Genomic DNA, 24798 nt, shown 5'->3' with positions numbered 1-24798 from the left:
GCCCATCTGTGTGCCCACGGGCTGTGGCCGGCAGCCCGGGCACGCGGGGCCGGAGAAAAGTCGCGGGGTGGAGTAATACACTTGAGCTAGAATCAGTCACGGAGGCGTAATGGTTGATTGAAAAGATTATTTACTTACACCGGAGATGGTCGTGGTGCAGGCTGGACAGTTTCCAGGTACAGCTCCACTTCAATCCTCGTTGGAGGACTCTAAAACTCGGTTCCCAGGATCCTCGGAGTGGTTCAGACTCCGTGGTTTCGATAACTGGGTTCTAGGGTAGGGATTCGTCTGGGCTGCGATCGGTGACGGGGAGAAGCTAGAGGCCGTCAGTGAGTGGTGCCCCGGAGTTTGCTAGGCTCCGGGGTTCGGCAATTGGAGCCTCTATCGCCTTCTTAACAAAGACGCGCTGGGTTCGAAAGGACCCACAGCGCTTAGAGATCCGTCTCTCCGTCTCTCTCTCCGTCTTTCTCTCCAACTTGGGCGGAAACCACCCAAGCCGTTTGTACGGCTAGCAAGCCAATAGCTAGCCACCACGTGTGCCTAAATTAGGACCGGCCAATAATGTGGCTCAAATCTCAATACAAATGGCGGGAACTCCTTTGCAGCGTGCATCACTATAATGCAAGAGAAATGCACAATGCAAAGAAGGCTACAAAACGGTGGGAAACACTTTTCTGCACGCGGGTTCTCTATAACAACGGAACACTCCGTCGTGCAAAAGAGCTGCAATTCGGCAGGAACATAATTTAGCGGTGCCGAAGCACACACAATCAAAAAATCCATAACTTTGGGTTGTGACACATTAATAGATATCAGCCACAGGAAATCTTTCCTCTCCTATATTTCCTAGACCATCACAGCTACATCACTTTAACGCTACCACTAATTTGAAATTTTGTATTTTGAAAAAAGAAACCACAAAAAAAAGAAAAAAAGAGATTAAGTGGGATAAAATTAAGAAAAATGTGATTTTCCCCAAAAATATTTACAGTATATTTCACTGCAAGATTTTGACAAGACTTATCCATTTAATTAACTCTTCCATATTATTCAGGACCAAATCCAAAAGTGACTCATAATCTGGTTCATTAGTTTGTAACAAGAGGTTATTCTTTATCTCTAAGCCTTGCTGTCTGATTAGCCAGTCTCCCATAGCTCCCAAATCTTCATTTTGTTATCTCTAACATATTTACAATGTATGTTTCATTTTTTCTCTGCCCTCTGCCTTGACAGTCAATAATCATCTTTAATGCTTTGATTTCATTTCTATCATGTGATAAGCTATACAGCATCATTACTACAGTAATACACCCACCAGTCACAATTGACACAAATTCTCTTTCTGTCCAATTTAGCATCCATTCTTTTTTATTTCTTTTTGTCCCACCCTCCTATAACATTCTGTTTTACTATTCATGTCATGTAATATATCCCATATATTTCTGAAATGGTCACCAAATCACAAAACAATCCAAATTTCAGTAAAATCAGTTCAAAACTTTGCCAATTTGAGTTAGCTTTGGATCAGGCTCATAACTTCACCTCTGGTTTCTTCTTCATATTTCTTGCAAGTAATATTTAAATAAAAGAAAGTTTAGGGAGTTTTAATGTTAGCCATAGTATTTTTATAGATTCTGAATGTACAGGACATATAGTATCCAAGTTACAAAGGTAGCAATGTTTGTGTGATCACTAGAAAGTGTGAGAATGAAGATCCTTAAGGAAATAGTTATATGTCCTTATTGATTCTCTTTTACTTCTTATTTATATCATACATTTCCTTTATACTTGCTCTTTTTCACAACAAAGTAACTAGTAACTGGCAACTTGTCTGCCTACTGTATATTAATCTATCCCATGTATTCAGAATTAAGGATTCTCAGGATTTTGTTTTTAATCATACAGAAAGGCCCTCTCTTTCTGGATCTCCGTTGATTTAGCAGAAGGGACTCAGATGGCATCAACCTTAACTCACTCTCCCCAAGCACATTAGCTAATGCAGACTCATTGGAATCTCCCTCAGGGTATGTGGGAGAGCAAAGTCATGCCCTCAGTCCATAATCTTGTTCCCAGGGAACCACAGCCACATTATTTATCATAATGCAATAAAAATCTATATTTATTGTGTTCAGAACAGGCACACCTAGGTGAAATGCAATGACTGTCATATACAGAAGGTCATATTAGATGATCTAATGGTTCTCTCTGATCTTAAACACTATGAATCCATTATTCCTCATTCTTCAGCTCCACATGACTAAAGTATATTCGTTGTCTACAATTGATAGATGTACAGAATTTTTTTTCATACCCTTGCAGAGAACATTTTGATTATAGACCATTTCTGATTTTACTCCCTGTTAGTTTTATTTCCATTGAATTGACTCTGGCTTGACAAAATAGCTCCATTTATGTTGAAGGTCACCCCTTCATAAGCTGTGATTAGTGGAGTACATTTTACAGTTAATCCTTCAAAGAACTTTATTTACAATTTTCTTCACTTTGCATCTTCAAAAATATTTGGGAGCTTCATCTTGTAAAAGCTAAGGGCCAAGACCTGCAATCCTTAATCCAGAAACACTCTATTTGAAATTTGCTGTGTCTTTGAAGAATGAGGACCACAGAATTTAGTGTAGATATTTGCTGTTATTCAGTAACTGCTGTTTCAAAAATATTCTTTTGTCAAACAAACAGCCCTCTGGATAGAAAGTACTATATTTTATATACACACCAATAAATGTTAATTCTAAAAAATTGCATTTACTTGACTTTTGTCTCCTCTTGCTTAGTATAAAGGGACTGTTAGATGGAGTCTTATTTTACCAAACTTTTGTATGCTTCAGTGAAGTATAAACTGAGGGATGCTTGTGCTTTTTCAAGCTAATGCTGGATCAACAGAGTCAAGTATTATATTATGCCTTCTGCAATGAATCCTTAAACAATCAAAACTCTTCCTTATTAATTTAATTCATGATGAATGACAATAATTTCTTGGATGTATGGTCAAGTATTGACAGGCTTAACGCAGCAGATGATAACAAGAATGCAGACTGGCTTTATATGTTTTTTAAAAGTGATACTGATTTACAGGAAGGATTAAAATTACTTCCCTGACCTTGGTGAAACTTTTTTTGACTATCAACATATATTGGCATTTTCCAGCAGCTCATTTTACTAAAACTCTATTTTTGTGATTTTGGCCAGAATATTAAAGGCAGCAACACTAATAAATCTTCCATGTTATCAGAAAATAATGCCTGAGGGAAAATGGAATCATGGGGTAGCTGTCATTTTACAGTTGCAAATGTTTAAAGCACACATTGAATGTGCCCACTACAGTATGACATGACAATTTGAAATGAGGGGAAAAATATTGGGTCATATTTGTAGGGCCCAACAAAAAGGCACATCAAAGGGTGTGTGTGTGTGTGTGTGTGTGTAGGTGTAATTCTGTTGGTTTGCTATAGAATGAATTCCCAATGCCATGATAATCCTATCATAGTTTGATTTACCAACTTTGTGGACGTATCTCCTCAAGGGTTGATTCTTCCCATCTGACTTTGCAGGATTATTATCTCATTTGAAATATTATCTCATTAGATAGTATTAAAAGAATATTATTGCCTCATTGCAAATTCAGCCTGGAAACTAGGATGAATACCCCATCTCTTGCAAAAAGGCCTGGTAGGATTATCAGCAGGGATCTTGGTTTTCTTGGATTTAAAAAAAATGCTCAATTTTCAGTTAAAAAAAGTAACCCCAAATCCATATTTTTCTGTGATTTAAATGAAACACCACTAATATACAGACATATATATATTGGTGTTTCATTTTAATAATGGAAAAATGTGAATTGGGGGTTACTTTATTTTAACTGAAAATTGTGGACTTTTTTTTTAAATCAGAGAAAACCAGCATCCCTGATCATCAGTGATCATTTGCATCTTGATTCTCACTTGATCTTGTATTCCCTTGCTTTACAGAATAAAATAAAATGCTATATTTTCTTCCCTCTATTTATTGTTTCTTAATTAAACATGGACATATTGTTGGATTAATCCTGCCTTCCTCAACTGATCAAACTTTGATTACATATCATCTTATATACAAGACTTAACATATTACATCCAGTAACAGAGAGCCTATGGCTCCTGTTAATTATAGAGAGGAAAATAGGGGCAAGCTGCACATGGGCAGTTAAGAGTGCATCTAGCTGTAAAGGAATAGGCAGCTGGAGCTTATAAATCAGAAGTGCTTATCGCTGTGGTGGGAGGCAGGGCAAGAGGTAGTACAGCAGCCCAGGAGAGGAAGTGAAAAGATCAGAGACCCACAGCCCAGACTCAGAGGAGCAGAAACAAGGGCCAGAGGCCTACAGCCCAGGGGGCGTGAAGACAGGGCTAGCAAAAGCCCACCACCCAAAAAGGGGCAGAGCTGAGGATAAAGTCCAGCCCTGGGGGTGGGGGGCAGAGATTGACAAAAGACTGAAAAGTCAGAAGTAGCTATGAGAAACTAGGGCTGAGGGCCCATGGAACTGGCTGTGGCAGGGTCTGAGCAGGATCTGCAGATAAGAGGAGGCTAACGCCTCTCTCTAAGAGCCTCCAGCAGCCTCCCTTTCCAAATTTGTCAGTAAGACCAAAGTGTGACAGGCAAGGGCAAAGGCGTGGTACCTTAGAGCGGAGCAGGAACCAAGTCACCACCAGGAAGCATGATGGCCACCCCTGGGGCATCCTTCCTGTTACACAACTCCAAAAATAAAACTTACTTTTTACTACAGAGAAATGTTGATATAGGTATCAGAACCAAAAAAAATAACATTAGGCAAATTATTAGACACCTTTTCACTATTTTTCAATATTTGTTTTTTTCTTTATTGAAAAACAAATAACAAATGCTTTTTAGCTTTCAGTGTCCTGATGATGATGATGATGATTTCCCCTTTCTTTGTATCTCTCTCTCCTCTGGGGAAAAAAAAAGGATTTTTTTTTCAATACTCATTTTGAATGTTTTAGAGGGCCAAATTATGAGTATGAGCTTGTAAAGGAGAAAAACAGGGGCTGAAAGTGGCTTTACTTCCATGTACTGACTACATCCATCATGGATTATTAAGTAAGCATGAGGGCAGCCCATCCCCCCTATCAGAGGAGACAGAATGGGAAGACTAGGGGTGGGCAGAGGTTTTATTTCATCTCACCCCTATTATACATAAAATAGGAAATAAGCTGTACAAGTAATGGGGCTGAAACAATTTACTTTGTCCCTGGATCAAGGATAACCAGAGGCCAAACTGGTTTTCTGCATCATGATTTAGTCCCTGGTTTGTTCCTGCAACAAAGCAGCTGTGCACTGTTTCTTACTGCAGATTTAAGATTACTTTACAATCTGGCTCATAGTTGTGTGTTATATGTGATTGCTATCACTTTAAAAATATACATAACTACATTTATTACCTTACAGATCATTTAGATATTCAAATTACAAAGCTTTTAGTGCCAGAAATTCAATTAAAGGAGTAAAAACTCCATGTTGTAATAAACCTTAGTATTTGAAAGAGTTTAATAAAATGAGCGTCATCTCAAAAGTGTTTTTTTTTTTCACTTTAATGTTCAGGTTTTAATTATTTCACTCTGAATTAACAGAACTTGTTAAAACTGTCTAATTGTTATTTACAACTGAGTTGAGGTATCCAGGTTTCTCTGCCTTTTGGAAGTACATTCACTTTTGTTTTATCTGCCTTTCTCAAATAAACTGAAGATACTTTATAACTATCAGTCCCTTAAAGATGATTGGAAATCAAGGGGAAGAGTTCACCATCCAAAAGAGCAATTTTCTCTTATCCAACAAAACTGAAAAATCATTAAAGAGATCAACCCCGCTCCCCACCCCGCAACAAACAATCATAGTGCATCTGATTTGTGAATGCTAATCTTCTCATAGAAAATAAACCTTGAATATATCCAGGTGCTTCAGCTCTCTACATCTTTCTCTTCATTAGTGGAATGGACACTGTGCTACTTCCTTTGTAAAGTATTTTTTAAACCTGGTGATGACTAGCACTATATAGGAGTTAGGAAGTATTATTGTGCTCTAGCCTCATACCATGTGCCAGTGCATAGACATAATTTGGTGGGCTATGAGCAACCAAATCTGTCTACCTGCCCACAGTAAGAGCACCTTCTGATTTCTCTTTACTGCAGTGACATGTTTTGACCTTAGTGAAACAGTTCTTGGGACAGTTCACTCCATTTCTAGAGTTCTTAAGGTCTTTACAAATGACTTTGGTATAGCTGTATTCACCACTAACCCTTTGTTCATTTGTGAGATAACAAATTTATGTTCACTTCTCTTGCCAAATTGTGGTATCTCATTGCCTTCATTCTGATGTGATGATGCCATAGTGATGAGGAGATGAGAGATGGCAATATTGATGGGTAGTGTTGCCATGACATTCTTATCTGCATCAATAATGTCCAGTGTGTTGTGCAGCACAATCTGGTCTGTGATGTTATGCAACAAATTTTAGTTTAATCAACTTCTATCACTGGTGACATGATTTGATTTGTAATTGTACTAAGAAAGGGTGATAATTGATCAGCTCTTTAATATGTGCCAATTTCCAGTGCACTTCCTTGACCGGGCAATTGTGCTAATTTATTCTAAACTAAGATCAGCATCTGGCACTTGCTCATGATATGCTGCATTATTTCACTAGTGGGGCCTAAGAGTGTGTGTCATGAACCTACAATGTTTTGAAAGGGTTCATGGACTGTCATGCATGTTTCTATGAGCTTGTTTTACTGATACAGCATATGTAGTCCCTCTAGAAAGGCAGTGTCAAGCTGTACTTAACGTTAACATCCTTATGTTTATATATTTGGAGGGCTGGCCCATCCTATGCTGCAAAACCTGTGGCCACAGGGGTCCCACAGCTAAGGGGTCCCCTGCGCATAGGAAGCAGAGGTGGGGGGCCTAATGGAGCTCAGGACCCAAAAACAAAGGGCAACAGTAGGCATTGCCTTAGGGCAGCCAAGCCACAGGGTCCTACAAGGGGGGAGGAGGGGCGGGCACACTGAGCTACCCTGTGCACTTGCAGCCAGGATCGCAGCTGGCCCAGTCACAGGCAGGTAAGTTTCTTTTAATCTGTTTTTTTATATCCATGGGCTTGTGGGGAGGGCAGATTGAAACCCCCACAGTGCAAGAGAGAGTGAGGTAGGGGAAGAGTGAATCATTCACCCCTGCCCCTGGCCCGCTCTCTCCTGCACTGTGGGGATTGTCCCACGACCCAGCCCAGCCCCCATTCACCGTGACTGGGGCCCCGGCCCGGCAAGGTCGTGGGACAGTCAAAGCCAGGTGGCTTTTCCAGAGGCGAGCAGCAGGCAGCCGGGGTGGGGGGGAAGACATGTGGCCCCCCAATCTTTGAACAGGTGAGGGCGGGCCACAGCTGTGAGCTGGGCTCAGTCTCTGCTCCATGTCTCTGTGCCTGTACATGCCTTCACTGCTTCTGAGCTTCTCAAACTTTCCATATAAATAAATCAAATCTTCCATTATAAATGTTTTTTCACTGGAGAGAAAAAGTAATATTTTGACTTTTTTCATATTTTGTATATAAAAGAAAAAATATGGAATTTTTAGACTCTTGTTTTCCAATTTTAAGGTGGTTTGCTCATGTGAGCTTTAGGGCATTCTCTGTGTTTTCTTCATTGGCTGACCTATCCTATATGGTAAGGATGGACAGCAGAAGTTGCTTGCACTTGCTTCATTGAAATGGTTTTGTGCATTGCTCTCTGCTTTAGGATATATGTATGTATGACCTTTTCCAATGGGGAGTTATGACTCTGCTTGGCAGTCCTTCAAAGATCCCAGATAAAAGTACAGGCAAGCTCTAATTTATTATTAGATTTCTGACTGAAAATCAACATGCTCAGCAGGAGACTGTGTGTTTGAGGGTCACGACTGGCCTGCTCAAATTCCAGCTGAAGAAATTTTTCATTCCCATTAGAATGGATCCTATCTACCTGGTTTACTTCAAATGCAGAAGCCCTTAATCTGGGATAAATTTAGCAAACAAATATTAATAAAATCACAAAATTGCTTAAGTAAGTATTAATGCCACTGGATTTAAGGAGTTGAAAGAGAATTGACGGGGGGTTAGTAAACCTCAAGATAACTCTACTTGAACATACCACTTATTTGCTAATACAAAATTAATTTAAAAATACACAGACTGTATGCCTGCCTTTATCATTTTTATGCTTATGTTTGTGCCAATATAAAACAAAAATCTCTAGCAATTAACTACAGCTTTTCCAATAGCTTTTCTAAACTACCACAACTTTTCCAAATAGCAGAGTTTCTATCGTTCTATTATCTTTATTTGTCCTTAAACCTTTCATTAGAAATTTGACATCAGCAATATTTTAGTTAAAGTCCGTTTTCTAAAATGTAATACTTCTAGTGCATGGCAGCACAGATTCATCTATTTAAGACTGCCTCCAATTTCATACTTAGTTTTGGCAAATATTTCAAATATCATTACTTTTGTTTAGGGAGGTATTATTTGCATGAAGCCTAAACTGCCTTTCTGGAGTTGACTGTCATCTTTATTCTTAAACTTTATCCTCAGAGGATCTCATTTAGATGCTAATGGTAAGTATGTGTCCAAATTTGGGTTTGAGTTTTCTCATGAAAGAAGTCAGTGTGACATGTAGAGCCACTACATATATACTGAAAACATGAATACCAAGAAGTTAATTTGTCTGTCATAAAATGACATGAGTACAGCCTGAAGCTCTTGCATAACAATAACTCCTCCATTTGCAAGAATACTTTCTGTAAATGAGGTAGATGCTGTTCCCAGGAACAAACAGGAAGATCAAGCAAAGGAAAAGAGAACATCTTGCTTTTAAGAAAGTCCTGTGAGACTAAAGATAACTTACATGCCTAATGTTCCATATTCATATTATCCAAAACACTTCAGAAGAAGCTGAGAGGTACAGAATCTCTAAGGAAAGAATCTGTAATTAAAATATAATCAGGTAACATATTTTCCAAGGAAGTTTGAAGTATGAAACTTTTGGTTACAATTTTGTTGCAAAGACATTCTCTATGGGTGTGTCTACATGAGACGTTTACTGCAGAGTTACCTACTTAGCTCTGTAGTAAAACATCACCATCTACATGTGCAGTGCAATTAGGAAAGAGTAAACTAAGACAAGTACTGTCTTACACCAGAGTTATTTACTTCACTGCAATACACATGTAGATGCTGATGGGGCTGGTTGAGACACAAGGGTGTTACAGTGTGGCTCACATTTGTGAGAGCCCGGCAGGACAAATTATGCTGAGGGGAAACCAGCACGGGTTCGTGGCAGGCAGATCGTGCCTGACCAATCTACTCTCTTTTTATGACCAGGTTACGAAATGCCTGGACACAGGAGGAGGGGTGGATGTTGTATACTTAGACTTCAGGAAGGCCTTCGATACGGTATCCCACCCCATACTGGTGAACAAGTTAAGAGGCTGTGACTTGGATGACTACACAGTCCGGTGGGTGGCGAATTGGCTGGAGGGCTGCACCTAGAGAGTCGTGGTGGATGGGTCGGTTTCGACCTGGAAGGGTGTGAGCAGTGGGGTTCCGCAGGGCTCAGTCCTTGGACCGATACTCTTTAATGTCTTCATCGGCGACTTGGACGAGGGAGTGAAATGTACTCTGTCCCAGTCTGCAGATGACACAAAGCTATGGGGGGAAGTGGACACGCCGGAGGGCAGGGAACAGCTGCAAGCAGACCCGAACAGGTTAGACAAGTGGGCAGAAAACAACAGAATGCAGTTCAACAAGGAGAAATGCAAAGTGCTGCACCTAGGGAGGAAAAATGTCCAGCACACCTACAGCCTAGGGAATGACCTGCTGGGTGGCACGGAAGTGGAAAGGGATCTTGGAGTCCTAGTGGACTCTAAGATGAACATGAGTTGGCAGTGTGACGAAGCCATCAGAAAAGCCAAGGGCACTTTATTGTGCATCAGCAGATGCATGACGAATAGGTCCAAGGAGGTGATACTTCCCCTGTATCAGGCGCTGGTCAGACCGCAGTTGGAGTACTGCATGCAATTCTGGGTGCCGCACTTCAAGAGGGATGCGGATAACCTGGAGAGGGTCCAGAGAAGGGCCACTCGTATGGTTAAGGGCCTGCAGACCAAGCCCTACGAGGAGAGACTAGAGAAAGTGCACCTTTTCAGCCTCCGCAAGAGAAGGTTGAGAGGCGACCTTGTGGCTGCCTATAAGTTCATCACGGGGGCTCAGAAGGGAATTGGTGAGTTTTTATTCACCAAGGCGCCCCCGGGGGTTACAAGAAATAATGGCCACAAGCTAGCAGAGAGCAGATTTAGACTGGACATTAGGAAGAACTTCTTCACAGTTAGAGTGGCCAAGGTCTGGAACAGGCTCCCAAGGGAGGTGGTGCTCTCCCCTACCCTGGGGGTCTTCAAGAGGAGGTTAGATAAGCATCTAGATGGGGTTATCTAGACCTAGCACTCTGTCCTGCCTATGCAGGGGGTCGGACTCGATGATCTACTGAGGTCCCTTCCAACCCTAACATCTATGAATCTATGAGTGTGTGGGCTCTGGCCTGGTTCAACATGCTGTGGTCCTGGCCTCAAATGCAAGTGAGACATGTAGGAGCAATACATTCTGGTGCAAACTGTGGTGGAGTTTATTCAGGCACACTACCTGTATTTGTAGACCTGCTCTATAAGTTTCAAAGAACTAGAAGTCATCTGCTTTATGGAAAAATCCCCTGTCCCTAGCTTTTTTGCTGTAAATAATTCAAGTTGGTAAAAATTAAAAAAAATGAATATGTCTCCTTTTTAAAGCCCATATAAATAACAGGGATAGCACTTGGGTTCAATGGGTACCTAGTCTAAAATTAAAGATATTGAATTATTCAGTAAACAAATGTGAAAACCGTTCTGAAAACATTCCATCTCTCTCAATGGATTTATCAATAAAATAATTCAGATCTTTTCCATAACGAAGCAGTTAAGTATTTCTTTTGATAAACCTTTTCCAAAACAGATAGGTCTAGTAATCTACTGGGCAGAGACAGCATTATGTAATAAATAGATGCCTGAGATAGGTATAACAGAACAAAGATAACTCAGCTTTTGGATCTAAGACAGCTATGCTTCTCAATAATTTCTTCATTGGAAAAATACAGAATGACTAAAGAATAATCTTTGTCTGCTGCTCCCAGGCTGCAAAGAAGCAGCAGAGGTGCTCCTTTGCCCATTTGAATGCCTCTGCTCTGAAATAGTTATTGCTGCAAGTACTCTTCCTTTTGCCTTTCTCATGGGAAGGTTAAGCAATTAATTGGTGTTGTCACAGATGCCATGCTAAGTCATGACCTGGCCCCAAACCTACTTGCCTGATAACAAAGAGCATTTCTCTGGTGAGCAATGTTCCACAACAGCCTGTTTCTATTTAGCTGAAAGTTTTTCCATTGCAAAAATTAAATTGAAACATTGTGTGTGGGATCTGGTTGATGTTAAAATCTGTGGCCAGATGAGCTCTCTCACCCCCCTGTCCTCCTCTGCAGGTTGAGCTCTCTTTGGCCTCCTCTACATGTTACATTTGTGCTGGCATTAACTTGTTAATGTGGCATAAATGGCTAGGGTGCTACACAAGCATCAAATTTAAGGTGCCATACAATAGCAAACAGCCATAAAAATGTTCTACATTATAGTATAAATCATTTTTATGACTCATTTGTATGGTAATTTAAATTAAATGTATAGAATGCCTGGGCTAGGTCCAAGCTGACAATCAGTTGATTTTCTTCCCTCGCTCTGGACTTCAGGGGAGCGGGTTTGAGACACTGCTGAGGTTCCTGGCTGGAGCCAACAATCAGCTGGTTGTCAGCCACAGCCCTGGACTTGCAGGCACCTGGATTGCATAATTCCAGGCTCCCTCCTGACTGGTAAGTAAGAAGAGCACAATTAGGACCAATCTGAAAATCATACTTCCTAATATGCCCATGTGGCATGACAGGAGGTGTGATTGTTGGGATCAGATCCCACTGTGACTTTAAATGAATATGTGCTAAAGCCTTTTGTGTACTACACTTCGTATAATGCAGTGCAGCCTTCCTTGTGACTAAAGCAATGTTGTGCATCATAGAAATCTTGTATTTTAGTTGTACTGGAAGAAATAGTTAGAAGCCGGGGAGGTTCATTCCTCCTTAGTCAATTAATACTGTGACCATATTAATTGTGGTGCTTTCCTGTCTTCCCAACATTGTCCAATCTAGCAGAATATCCACATTATGAAATCATCAGTCATTTGGGGTCTTTTCTGGTGATTTTATAACTTCTATAATTTGTGATAGTAATCTTAAAAACAAAGCAAACTGAAGAGTGACAGTTGGCATTCTTCTCTTCTGCTGCACTCAGAACTGAGTTCCAAGGATTTATCGTTACTTTGGGAAAAATTCTCAATTAATTAGAATGGGTAAACTAGTACAAGTTAATTAAAAGATTTGCACTTCCTTTCTCTCATATTTAGAAATAAACATGAATCAAGTCTTCTTTGAGGTTCTTAAACATTTAAGATTTTTCTTTTTCTTGTCTAGATTCCATTTTACAGTAAAACCTGAAACATGAAAATACCATGAGGGAAGCTGTGATCAGAAGCTGGTTGCCCCAAAATATGGATTACAGAAATATTCAATCTCTTTAACTCTAGCTTGGTCATTAAAGTTTGTTAAAAATGGAGAAAACATGTTCCATAGCACAATATAGGATCTTAATTATACTACTGAGGCCCAGTTTATGGTAGGGTAGGAGAGAACACAAACTTTTAAGGAGGAGATGTTATTAAGGACAGAAAAGTAACAGTCTGTTTTGAGAGGCATTGTTAGGGGGCTTGAGACAAGTCTTAATGCCATTTATATTTTCTGGTGAAAACTCTGTATGCTTTTTGTTCATTAATAATGAAGTATAATGATATTATTTATGGTTGGTTTGCATCACGGATGATAGTTTCTGGCACTCATCCTCTACTTTATGAATTATGTCACTCATTAAGATCTCTGTTTATTTTAAATTATTAGTTCTTTTATTATGGATTCTTCTGCCTTCATATTATGTAGACATTTTAGTCCAGATTGCACAGGAAAGTAGATCTGTGAGCTGCAAAAGTGTACCTCTTTTCAGGTCCACAGTAAGTTCTAGATAGCTTGGGTATAATCTAGAAGATACCAAATAAATAACTTTTTAGTAAAGTTTTTAATAAATAAAAATATAACAGTAATATTCTTAATCCTTTGTATTTCTGCAGTATGCATTCTCTTCATGTAACACAGCTGAACCTCTACAAATACATTTTCTTTCAGATTAGTTGTTATTATTTTACTCATTGATATTTTTTTTTGTTTGTAGAAGATGAATGTTGGTCTCTGTACATAGATTTCTATGCCTGCTGCTTTTTGTAACTTCATGAAAAGCATTACGTACACTGAATGATGAATAGCATTTCATTATATCAGTACTCTGCATTACTTTCATGATTGTTTATCCAAAGGAGTTGAAAAATTGGGCAACTGAAATGGTGCTGTGTTTGGGAAACCTCTAAATAAGTACAATGTGGACTGTCAGTATTGTGACATTTAATGATGTACTCTCCCAGAAAAATCAAAGGTCCCAGACATTTTTTCCATGGAACTTAAAAACAAAGTGTATAACTCTGGTCCCTTTTGAACTCCATCAGAGTCTTTTTGTTGCCTTGTAGACCTACACTTTCAACCAAGACCAAAATTGGAAGTGATATAATCCAGGTAGTTGGCAATAAATTCCAGAACCTTACCTCTGTAAGTCTGGAATCCATAGATAAAATAATGACCTCAAAAGACAATAATGTCAGAGCCCCAGCTCTACGGAAGGAGTTAGGCATCATCATGTTTAGTGCTGCAGGGCCTAACTGTTAAAGATTTATTTTTTCCAGAGAAAGAGTAAGACTAAATATATATTTTAGATGATTCCCCAGGCAACTAGACTAGAGTCACACTTCTTGTCCCCTCTTTCTTTCTGACCCAAAGAATCGTAATCTTTGGCAATACCTTACAGTCAAGGATGATTGTCTTCCATGACTGTCTTATCTGTGGGTCTAAAACTGGCTGATGAGGCCAATTCAGAATTGACAGACTCTGTTACAACTCGAGCATGTGTTTCTGTGTGGGGTGGGTAGCTCTAGAGTTTTGATTCAGTCTGTGACCCACTGTCTCTGCCACTCCTGCTTTTCTGTTTCCTGTTCTTTAAAGGTTTTAAAGTACTGAGATCCTTGCAGCAGACTCTTCCTCCATTTGAGGCAGTCCTGAGCAATAGTCTCCCATAAATTGATGTCAATGTTGAATTTTTACAAGTTGGTCTTCAGAACATACTTGAAGCACTTTTTTTTGTCCTGTTGAGCATACACCTATACTGAGCTGAGAAAATAAAACTTGTTTCCAGAGTTAAGAGTTTGAAATCTGGATGATATGGCTGACCCAGCAAAGTTGATGTTGGATGATCATCACCTTGATGCGCATGGTGGTTGCTTTTGAGAGTACACAAATGTCAGAACATCTGTCTTCCCACTAAATTTGAAGGATCTTCTGCAGGGAGCATTGATGGTACTTCTCCAGTGACTTCAGGTATCTCCTGTATGTTGTCCATGTCTCAGCTCCATACATTAAGGTGGGGATCACAACTATTTGATAAACTATGAGCTTAATTTAGATCTGATGTTGCAATCTTTGAACACCCATTTCCTTAAGTGTCTGAATGCTGCACTTGCACATTTAAGGAAATGTTGAATTTCTTCATTGATATCAGCTTTCTGCAAGAGATGGCTTCCAAGGTATGGGGAATACTCAATATTCTTTAGAGTCTCACCATGAATTTGAATCACCAGAGCTGCTCATTAAGAGCTTGTTGATGGAGGACCTTAGTCTTCTGAATGTTAAGCATCAGTCCCATTTTCTTTTATGCCTCAGTAAAGACATCAACCATTGCCTGAAAGTCTGCTTCTGAGTGAGCCACAGACTACAGCATCATCAGTGTTCTGGTGCTCGCTGATTGAGGTCAGGGTGGTCTTGGTTTTGGCTCAGAGTCCGCTGAGATTAAACAGTTTACCATCCATTCTGTAGTTTAGCTCCACTCTGACTGGAAGCCTGTTGGTGGTCAGATGTAGCATCACAGTAAGGCATATCAAGAAGAATGTTGGAGTCATGACGCAGCCTTGCTAAATTCCTGTTTTAACCTCAAAGGGATCTGTGATAGATCCATTACTGAGAACCACCACTCACATACTATCATGGAGTGGGCAAAGAATGTTGATAAATTTTAGTGGGCACTGGTATTTCAGAAGGATTCTTCACAGTGCTTCCCGGTTGACAGAGTCAAAGGCTTTCATGAGGTCAAAGGAGGTTATGTAGAGAAGCTTATGTTGTTCCTGAGTATTTATCATGCACCTGGTGAGCTATGAAAATCATGTCAATTGTGCTTCTTGATGTCCTAAACCCACACTGAGACTCTGAGAAGAGCTCTTTAGCAAGTGGAAAGAAATAGTTCAGCTGAATTCTCACAATGATCTTTCCTACGGTGGATAGCAAGGCAATCCTTTAGTAATTTACACAGTTGAACTTGTATCCTTTCTTGAAGATTGTCACAATTGTGGCAGTCATCTAGAACTTCCTCACCTCATCAAGGGTTGGAGGGATTCCAAGATTCTCTCTGACTGGGTGTTATGGGATGAAGCTGAGAACACACTCATCAGTGACAGAGTTTAGATAGACAAAGTCTTCAGAATGCTCCTTCCAGCTGGCATTGATGGCCCCTTTTTCCTTGATCAGGTCTCTTCCATCTTTAGGTTTCATGGGGGTTGGTACCTGACTGCTCAGACCACAAATGGCTTTGGTGGTACTGAAAAAAATGTGCATATTTTGGATGTCAGTGAGATATTGAACCTTCTTCACCTTGTCTTCTTACCATTTGTACTTTATATTGCAGGTCTTCCTTTGGACCTCTGCCATGGCTTGTTGGAGATTCAGTTTCTTTTGCTTGGAGTCTATGTCATTCTGCCAAGAAGAAGCAGCCTTGTGCATTCAGTCAATCAATACTTGGATCTCCCAGTCATTCTCATCAAACCAGTCTTGATGTTTCCTGGTGTCTCTTCCAATCCAAGTGTCTCTTCACAGGCACTGATGACAGTGGACTTGAAGGCACCCCAAGTGCTGCCAACATTCTTCCATTGTTGTTGATTGGAATTCACCAGTTTTAATTGAGGCACTGGTGGAGGAGGTCTCACTTGATTGGGTTCTTGAGTCCTTTCATGTTGATTTTCTATTGGCATTGCTTCTGCTGCAGCTATTGTTTGGGAACCAGTTTGAATGATATAACCAAGCAGATGAGTTGGTGATCAGGTCAGCAGTCATCAGGTCCTAGCATAGCTCTGGTGATGTGGATATCTTTGCAATCCAGGTCAAGAGCAATGACATAGTCAATCAGGTGACAATGTTTAGATTGTGGGTGTTGTCATGATGTCTTGTGCCTGTTTTTCTCACAGAACTGGGTGTTGGTGATAGTGAGTCCATGTTCTGTGCATTTGGTCAAGAGGAGGATTTGACTGGAGTTGACCTCTCCTACTCCTTCCTTGTCGGTTGTTCCATTCCAGAGGTTCGAGTCCCTTGCAATTCTGGCATTGCAATCACTGAGAAGAATATGTCTGCCTCCCTCTGGAATGTCAAAAAGGACTTGGTCAAGGTTAGCGTAGAATTCCTCCTTGGTTTCACTGGCAGCATCAAGAATTGTGGCACACAGGCTGATGACAGTGGCGTATTGGCTCCCTGTCAATTTAAGACAGAGAGTCATGAGGCACTTATTAATTCCAATTGGAAACTCATTGAGTAGTTTTATGAGTTAATTATTGATGGCAAAACTGATTCCATGAAGCTGACATTCTCCTTCCTGTTTGCCCTTCCAGAAGAAGGTATAGCTGCCTACTTCCTGCTCACTGGGTCTCACTCAGTATAGTGACATCGATGTTGTGTCACCTTAGTTCACAAGCCACGACTGTGGTGTGGCACTCTGGACATTCACTATTAGGGCTGATGTTCCCAAAATTGATTGTGTCTCTTCATTGATTTTGACTGCAGTAAAGGTGATCCAAATGGCTATGGTTATTCCATCAGGCAGAAGGTAGACAGGTTATGTTTAGGGCACCTTTTCTAGCCCTGGCCCCATGTGGGGTAAACAGAGCAGATTCTGAAGAGGGCTGCTCAGTCACAGTTAAAATTGCTGAATTGCACTCCGGCCTTGTCCAAATGGTAGATGACCTTCTTGGAACTCCTACCTTCATGCCAGTTCATGACTAGAAGCTTTAGATCTCACAATCCTACTCCCATCATCACTGGCTGATCTCCAGAAAGTTCGAAAAATGTATTGGAAAAAGCCATTTTCATGGAAGATGTCATCAGCTTCCACACGATTCTTGCATACAGTCTTTCACATGGTTCTTAACAGAACGGATCCAAAATCCAATGGCAAGGAGGCCCAGACAATTTGAGATCTCATTCTGCCACAGCCTTCATCTGCCTTTGCAGCTATTGATACTCTAACATCTTCTTCCACCTGCTCCACAATTGAAGACTTGCAGGCCCATGTCTGGTGCCTCGGTAGGCTTATTATAGTAGTGACCTGTACTCGCCATGTCACATTACATCAGTATTTTGCCTAAAGCATAAAACTAAGCATAATGCCGTAGAAAAGTTAGAAGTGTTGATTATAACCTTTGGTTATCTCTGTTATCAATGTGGAGCCTTAACAGGCTCGACATTTTCTTTTGTATTAATTATTTATTTCAGAACTTGTTAGATAAACACTGCAAAACATGAGTTTGTTTCTTGTCTCACTCAACCTATTTTAATTTTGAAAGCTTTTTGTAAGTGTTGTGAATGTGGATAAGCTCAGGCAACAAAAATTCAATATATCCATTTGCATGCCAGGGCCCAGAATGCTCTTTGGCTCACATTTGTCTCACAGTTTTGATAGACTCAGACAAATGAATTTTATGTGTATGTGCTTTTAATGTTAACGTACTTTACAAAAATAGATTTTTCACAGATTTGCACCACTTCGAGCTTCTTTTTTGCTTGCAGTTTGTTTTGGTAAGACATCATTGAACCTGCTGGGTATAACAGCTAGCCTTCAGCACTTCAGAATGTATGAGATGAGTACGGTCCTTTTATATTATCAAATAGCTAAAATAATAGTGTTTCCATGAAAAATACAAGAACATTTCACCTCTCAAAACAGAGAAACATGATGGCAAAATGGGATGGATTAATTTTGTTTGGGTCAAAGAAGGATAACACAGTTAAAATGCATTAGATAGTGTGGAAACTTTCTAGTATGCAATCATAACATTACAGTCACTGCAGTTTGTCAAATAAACTAGTAAATGTCACCTGTCAGGGAGAGAAAAAAAATATTCTGGGAGAAGATATTATTAAATGAACCCTGTAGTTTACATGCTACATAGAACAAATGGATAGAACAAGGAAGCTGACTTAGATCAGATGCATTTCAAAGGTACCGCTTGAAGCAGAACCCTGGGTATAGATAGGCTTAATGATTAAATGGGCAGAAAAAAAACTCTCAACTTGGCCATTACTATAGATGCTCTAGAGGTCTGGGAAAGATGAAATTATTGAATATAAAGGATGATAGATCATATTTACATAAAGGAAGTAAATTAATAAAATAAGGCTGGCCAGAACTGGATTTTTCATGCTAAAAATTTCCTAAACAGTAGTTTAAATGAGACCTGGAGAGTTCTGTGATTAGGAATTTTCTTTTGACTTTCTGAAGCAAAACTTATGAGGCTTCTGAAGCTACCCAGGGATCTGGCAGCTTTGATTTTTCCATTGCTACCCTGCTGCCAAGAGGCTGGCAGCAGGTAGTGAAACAGCCCTGCAAGCCCTGCTTCACTTTATAGAAAACCCTGAAACTTAAGAGAAATTAGTAAGTATGAAGCATTAATTGCAGCACTGAGGAAATGACTAATTCACAGTTAGTAACTTATTTGAAATTTGACTTGCCTAAGAGTGCAGCATTCTTATATTCATATAGTATTCAAGACAATTAGGTCCAGGGAATAACCTTAGTTCAAAGCTAAAGGGTAGATCATGATTTTTTGCACTGTATATCATGCCAGACAGTTACTGAAGATGTGACTATTTCTGCTCCCTTGTTGGGTGACTTGGATATGGACCACTTAAGGCTGTAGACTTGAGCAACACACCTGCTCATGACTTTTACAGCGGTTTATAAGAAGTTTATGGGAAAACAGAGATTGAAGTAGTTTCTGTACTTGTACTAACACTAAAGAGAAATGATAACTACATTTTTTACTTATACAGCTGATTTAGAATAGAGGGATAAAGAGTCATTATGATATAGGAGCTGGAGTTATCATTGATGGAACATATTGACAAGAGGGACTAAACTGGATGATTCAGGAAATTATATCATTACTGTAGATGGGAGACTGGCAATAGGAAGCAAAGGAACCTGAGAAGTCCTATGTCAAGCTAGGGCTCTCAAGGCTTTCAGGGCTGACACTGCAAGTAGGGCTGAAAGGTACCATGGCAAGGAAGGGAGCCTGTATAGGTCTTGAGCATTCACACTTGGGTGGGTGAACTGGAAAGAAGCCAGGTTTCCACCAGAAGTTTCCATGAAATCAACATATTCCAGTTTAAAATTTCAGTTGAATCAAGTCTACATTTATTGATTTTAAAAATAAATTGAAACTTTTGACCAGATTTAATATCCAGTTTTGACTCATTGGGCACATCTACATGTGCATTTAAGTGTGACTAAATTTAATGTGCATTAGCTAATGTGTCCATTAAACAATGTTTGATAGGTGTCTACATGTGCAGAGACTTGGCACTAAAGTTAGTGCATTTGGCACTAAAATTAGTGCCAAGTCCCTGCAGTCCTGCCATGTGCCCCTTGTGGCTCGGCAGACTTGGCACTAAAGTTAGTTGTAGGTCAAAACTACACGTGGGTTAATATGCTTTAACTAATCATGCCTAATTTTGCCATTGTAATGCATATTAAGGGCACACACATGTAGACACACACCTGTAATGCACATTAAATTAGGCTAATGCACATTCACACATCTTGTATAGACATGCCCAATAGTAATAGACCTCATCCAGTCAGTTAAACAATTTACAAGCCATTAGTAATAAGAATCACTACAAGCTTGCTCTTATTAGAAGAATTGTGATTACTTGTATTTTGATCAGAGCTGATCACAACATTGCTACTGAAAATGAATTTCCATTAAAAATGGAAATGTTTATAGTTTTTCTCCCTCTTCTGTTCTTTTTCCCAACCAGCTGCATAATTGATATTTTGGCTATGCAGGCAGCCCATCTATGGTAATACCGATAATTGCTTGAATCATCCAGCTTAGTTCTTTTCATGGATATGTTCCATCAGCCCTTAACTTATAATAACTCTTTATCCCTCTATTTAAGTAGTGTGTGGGTTTGGCCAACAGGCCATATCCTGCACAGGGTCAGTATATGGGGTTGGTCTACAGATGCGACCCAACACATTGAACCAACTCCACATACCAGATCCAGCCAGATGCTGACCTATTCCCATGCACCTGGATCCAGTCATATGGTAAAGCAACCCTACACACCAGCCCAGTCTAGAATGCAAGGCTTTGTTATCAGACCTGCAGTGCTCCCCATGATGCAGAAACTTGGCAGCAGGGGAGTGGCAATTAACACTGTCATGGTTCCCCTACCACCAAATTTCTGGATCCATGGGGAGCCCCATAAGCTTAATGACAGGGCTTCACAGCATTGAGATTGAACACCCCTGTTCTAGTCTATATCAGCTGGAAGGGTAAGATTTTTAGCTATCATAATTTATTCTTCCTGCTAGCATAAGTACAAATAATACTACTTCAATTTCTGTTTTCACAGAAACTTCATATAAACTTGTTGTAAAAGTTATGGTCAGGTATGTCATTTAAGTCTGCAGCCTTTAGTTATACTTATCCAAGTCACCCAACAAGGGAGCAGAAACATTACCACATTGTATCTAGCCAGCATGGTATATAGTGCAAAAAAGTAATGGCTACTCTTTAAATTAGCTTTAAGCCAAGGATTATTCCAAGAATCACATATATTGTTTTGAATAAGGTACAAATATGAGATAACGGTACATATATGAGAATGTTGTGATCTTAAGCAAGTTGGATTGCAAATAAGTTATTCTACAAACTGAGGCCCATATCCTCTAAATCAGGGGTAGGCAAAATTGCGGATCCAGCCAGAGGCTAGACTCCATTTCCTAGCAGCCCTGCCTGCATTGCTATGGCAGTTTTTTTTCATGGAGATCCCAGCAGCATTGGTGTTGTAACAGCATGGGGCAAGGGTTTCCATGGAGACCAGCCCCAGCAGTGCTGGCACAGTGCAAAGTTGAATAGGGAGCTTCTCCATGGTCAGGGCTGGAGTTCTGTAGTGGTGACAGCATGGTATTTAGCCACAGACAGGACAGAACCACAATCTGCTGCCTGCACACCCCTGTCCCAGAGCAAGTCCCTGTCCAGTCATGTGCCCTGCCCGCACTGGTGGGTCTGATTTCCATGGAAACCCTGGCCCCACGTTCTCATGGCCCCTCCACCACTGGGGTCTCCCTGGACACCGGCTGCAGCAATGTGGGCAGGGGCTGATAGGGAATGGACTCTATCACAGGCCTGTTGCAGCCCACAGGCCGGACTTTGCCTGCCCTTGAATCTAAATGGATTCTCATACACAGGCCATTATACAAAACATACTTTATTTTTACCCAGCCTACATGTATACTAGAATACAAGTCTCCAGGCCCTCAGTTACTGTCCTTCTCATTGGATCATACTGCCTTCTTTACTGGCTAATATGAATTGCCATTGCTATGTAAAATTTGAGGGGTTGTGTTCTACATATTATGCTATATTACAATTAGTCTGAAAACAGAGGAAGTTGCCACCCACACAGTAATGAAGTATTCTTTCAAAGAGACTAATGAGATTTTATATGAACCGTCTGCTGCTTTCCTTCCATTAGATCAAATACCTTTGAAAGTAGGGAAATCCCTTTTAGTAAAAGCAAAATAGCATTAGTTAATAATAAGCAGTGAGTTAGTGCAACAAAAGCTAATGTAACAGAAACATTCACATTACTTTAAACTAGCTGAAACCTGCAAAACATTTGGAAATAACTTTTTATTATAAAAGTATTTCTTTAAATACAGGATTTTTAGTTATCCTTTGACTCAATACTTTAACAGAATCAAAACTTCTCACCCTCAAAAGTCTACATAAAGCTGTCCATGCATAAACACAAGCTTAGGAATATAAATATATATTTTGTCAAAAAGTCTGACCTTGTCACTTGTTTATAATCATAGAATAAGAGGGCCCTTGTACATGTGACTAAGGGCCCATGTACACATGAGGAAATTACTCCTTTTAGTGGTTTAATTGCCCTTTTTAACAATTTAATTGTGGAACAGTGTACAGGTTCAGCCGTGTATTTTGATTTAAATGACTTTTTTATGTAGCAAAGTAAAACACATCCCATGTATTTTAGTTTGCTATGTAACAAATTATAACGATATTCCTCATGTGAACAAGGGCCTTATCTGGAAAAGGTGGGGGGGACAGTGCACGAGGCACTACAAGCCCAAGCATGTTGGGGAAGCTCAGGCTTGGTGGGCTTCCAGTGCCCTGTGCACCATCCCTGCTGCCAGCACACTGAGCCGCCATCCTGCAACCTTCCTGGGGCAGCCAGCCTGTTCTCAGGTGGTCCCAGATGACAGGAAGGTGGCGAGGATGGTGCATGGGGCACTGGAAGCCCACCAAGCTCAAGCTTCCCTGAGCATGCCCAGCTTCCAGTGCCCTGTGCACTGTTGGATCCAGTGAGTGCAGCCTGCAAGCTGAGGCTGCACCTGCATAGCTAGCATCCCACCCGAGCAGCCCCAGGGGGCACTGTCACTGCAGAGGTTAGCAACAGGCCCCTGTGCAGCTCAGTGGCTGCATGATCTGATGGCAGCTTGTGCAGGCACATTCTGCCAAGGAATAAAAAAAAGCAGCGAGGGGCCTGATCTTTTTTTTTTTCTTCCCCTTCTGGAGCCTGCCTGCATCTCCCATAGCCAGGGAGAGAGCTGCTAGTGGATCACAGAAAAGGGAGTGGGCCCCTTACAACTTTTTTTTTCCTTCAGCAGAGCCTGCCTGCTCCACAGTGAGGGGGCCTGGTGCTTCATTCTAGCTCTGACTTGCCTGCATATCTGTTTGAAATGCTTCAGGATCTATAATAATAACATGCTTATTCTGTCTGTCCAGAACACTCTGATTGATTATTTCAGTAAGCATTGTGATTGGGTGCTGAGACAGCCAATCAGAGTGCTCTGGACAGAGAGAATAAGCCAATTATTATTATAGATATTGACCTCTGCATAGTAAGTGGCAGCATTGCATTGTATTTCTGTACCTGGACACCAAGGTTAGTGAATCTCTGCTATATTAAGAGGTAGCCTTTCATTTTAAGGAGCATGTGGATATTAGGCTGTGAGAAACTTTGGTCCCTGATTTGATTTGGCAAAGATTTGGCCCAATTCAGTGGCCGATTCTCTGAATCTGAATTGAATCAGGAGACCCTTTAATCTCTCTGAATTGAATCAGAACCCTCCAAATTGATTTGGAGAGATTCAGAAAAAATTCAATGATTCAGATATAGACACAGCTTTAAATGTTTTTTCTACATACTTCAAGGTACCAGGCAGCTCATGAGTGCTGTGATGGTGGGGTGGGAGGCAGGAGGCTCCCCAATGTGTTTGGCAGCAGACCGAGAAGTGGACCAGAAGCACTTCTGGTTCACTTCTGGGTCTGCCAGAGAGCATGCAGGGAGCATCCCTGCACCCCACTGGCTCAGCAACTGGTACCTCCTGGGTCTGGGGGAGAACCCAGGGTCCCCCTGTGGCCAGTCACTGAGCTGAGGAGGTATGGGGGACGGGGGGTTGTGCACTCGGTGGGGGACCTGGAAGTGGACTAGAAGTACTTCTGGTCCACTTCTGGGTTCGTTGCCAAGCATGTGGGGGGGGGGGGCCGCCAAGCTCCTGTGGGACACTCCATCCACCCCAGCATCACAGTGTTCATGAGCCATGCCTGGTCCCTTGAGGTATGTAGAAAAAACATTTAAAACTGTGTCTATGTCTGAATCACTGATTCTCCAAATCAGCATTGAATCTTCAAATTCAGATTTGGCCGAATCGAGTTGGGGACAGTGATCTGAACCAACGAATCGAATCACTGCCCCCAATTTGGGCTGAATCCGAATGAATTACAGCCCCTTTTACACACCTTTAGTGGATATGGTGTCCAAGCTGATATCATTTTCTTAGTATAGAGGACTAAAGTCTGGCTGAAACATTACACATTGTGTTCCAAGATTATTGCCCAGAAGGACAGTGTAAAGGGTGAAGTAACAGCTTGGACAACTACCCAATAGTATGAAAGATCTTGCCCAGATTAATATATGCTCAGAGAGAATTAAAGAAATTGAGGGGTATCAAAGCATCAAGCTAAAATCATGCAAAACCTTTATTATATACTTACTTGAAAGCAGCTTTTCATGTGAGCAAAGATTACTTTAAGCAATATGATTTAAGTCAAACATAAAACTGATCTATTTTTGGAGACAGAAA

Source organism: Alligator sinensis, unplaced genomic scaffold, assembly GCF_000455745.1.
Source record: "Alligator sinensis unplaced genomic scaffold, ASM45574v1 scaffold104_1, whole genome shotgun sequence".
In the NCBI taxonomy this organism is placed as follows: domain Eukaryota; kingdom Metazoa; phylum Chordata; order Crocodylia; family Alligatoridae; genus Alligator; species Alligator sinensis.
The sequence above is the reverse complement of the archived record's forward strand: the minus strand, read 5'-3'. Positions refer to the sequence as shown.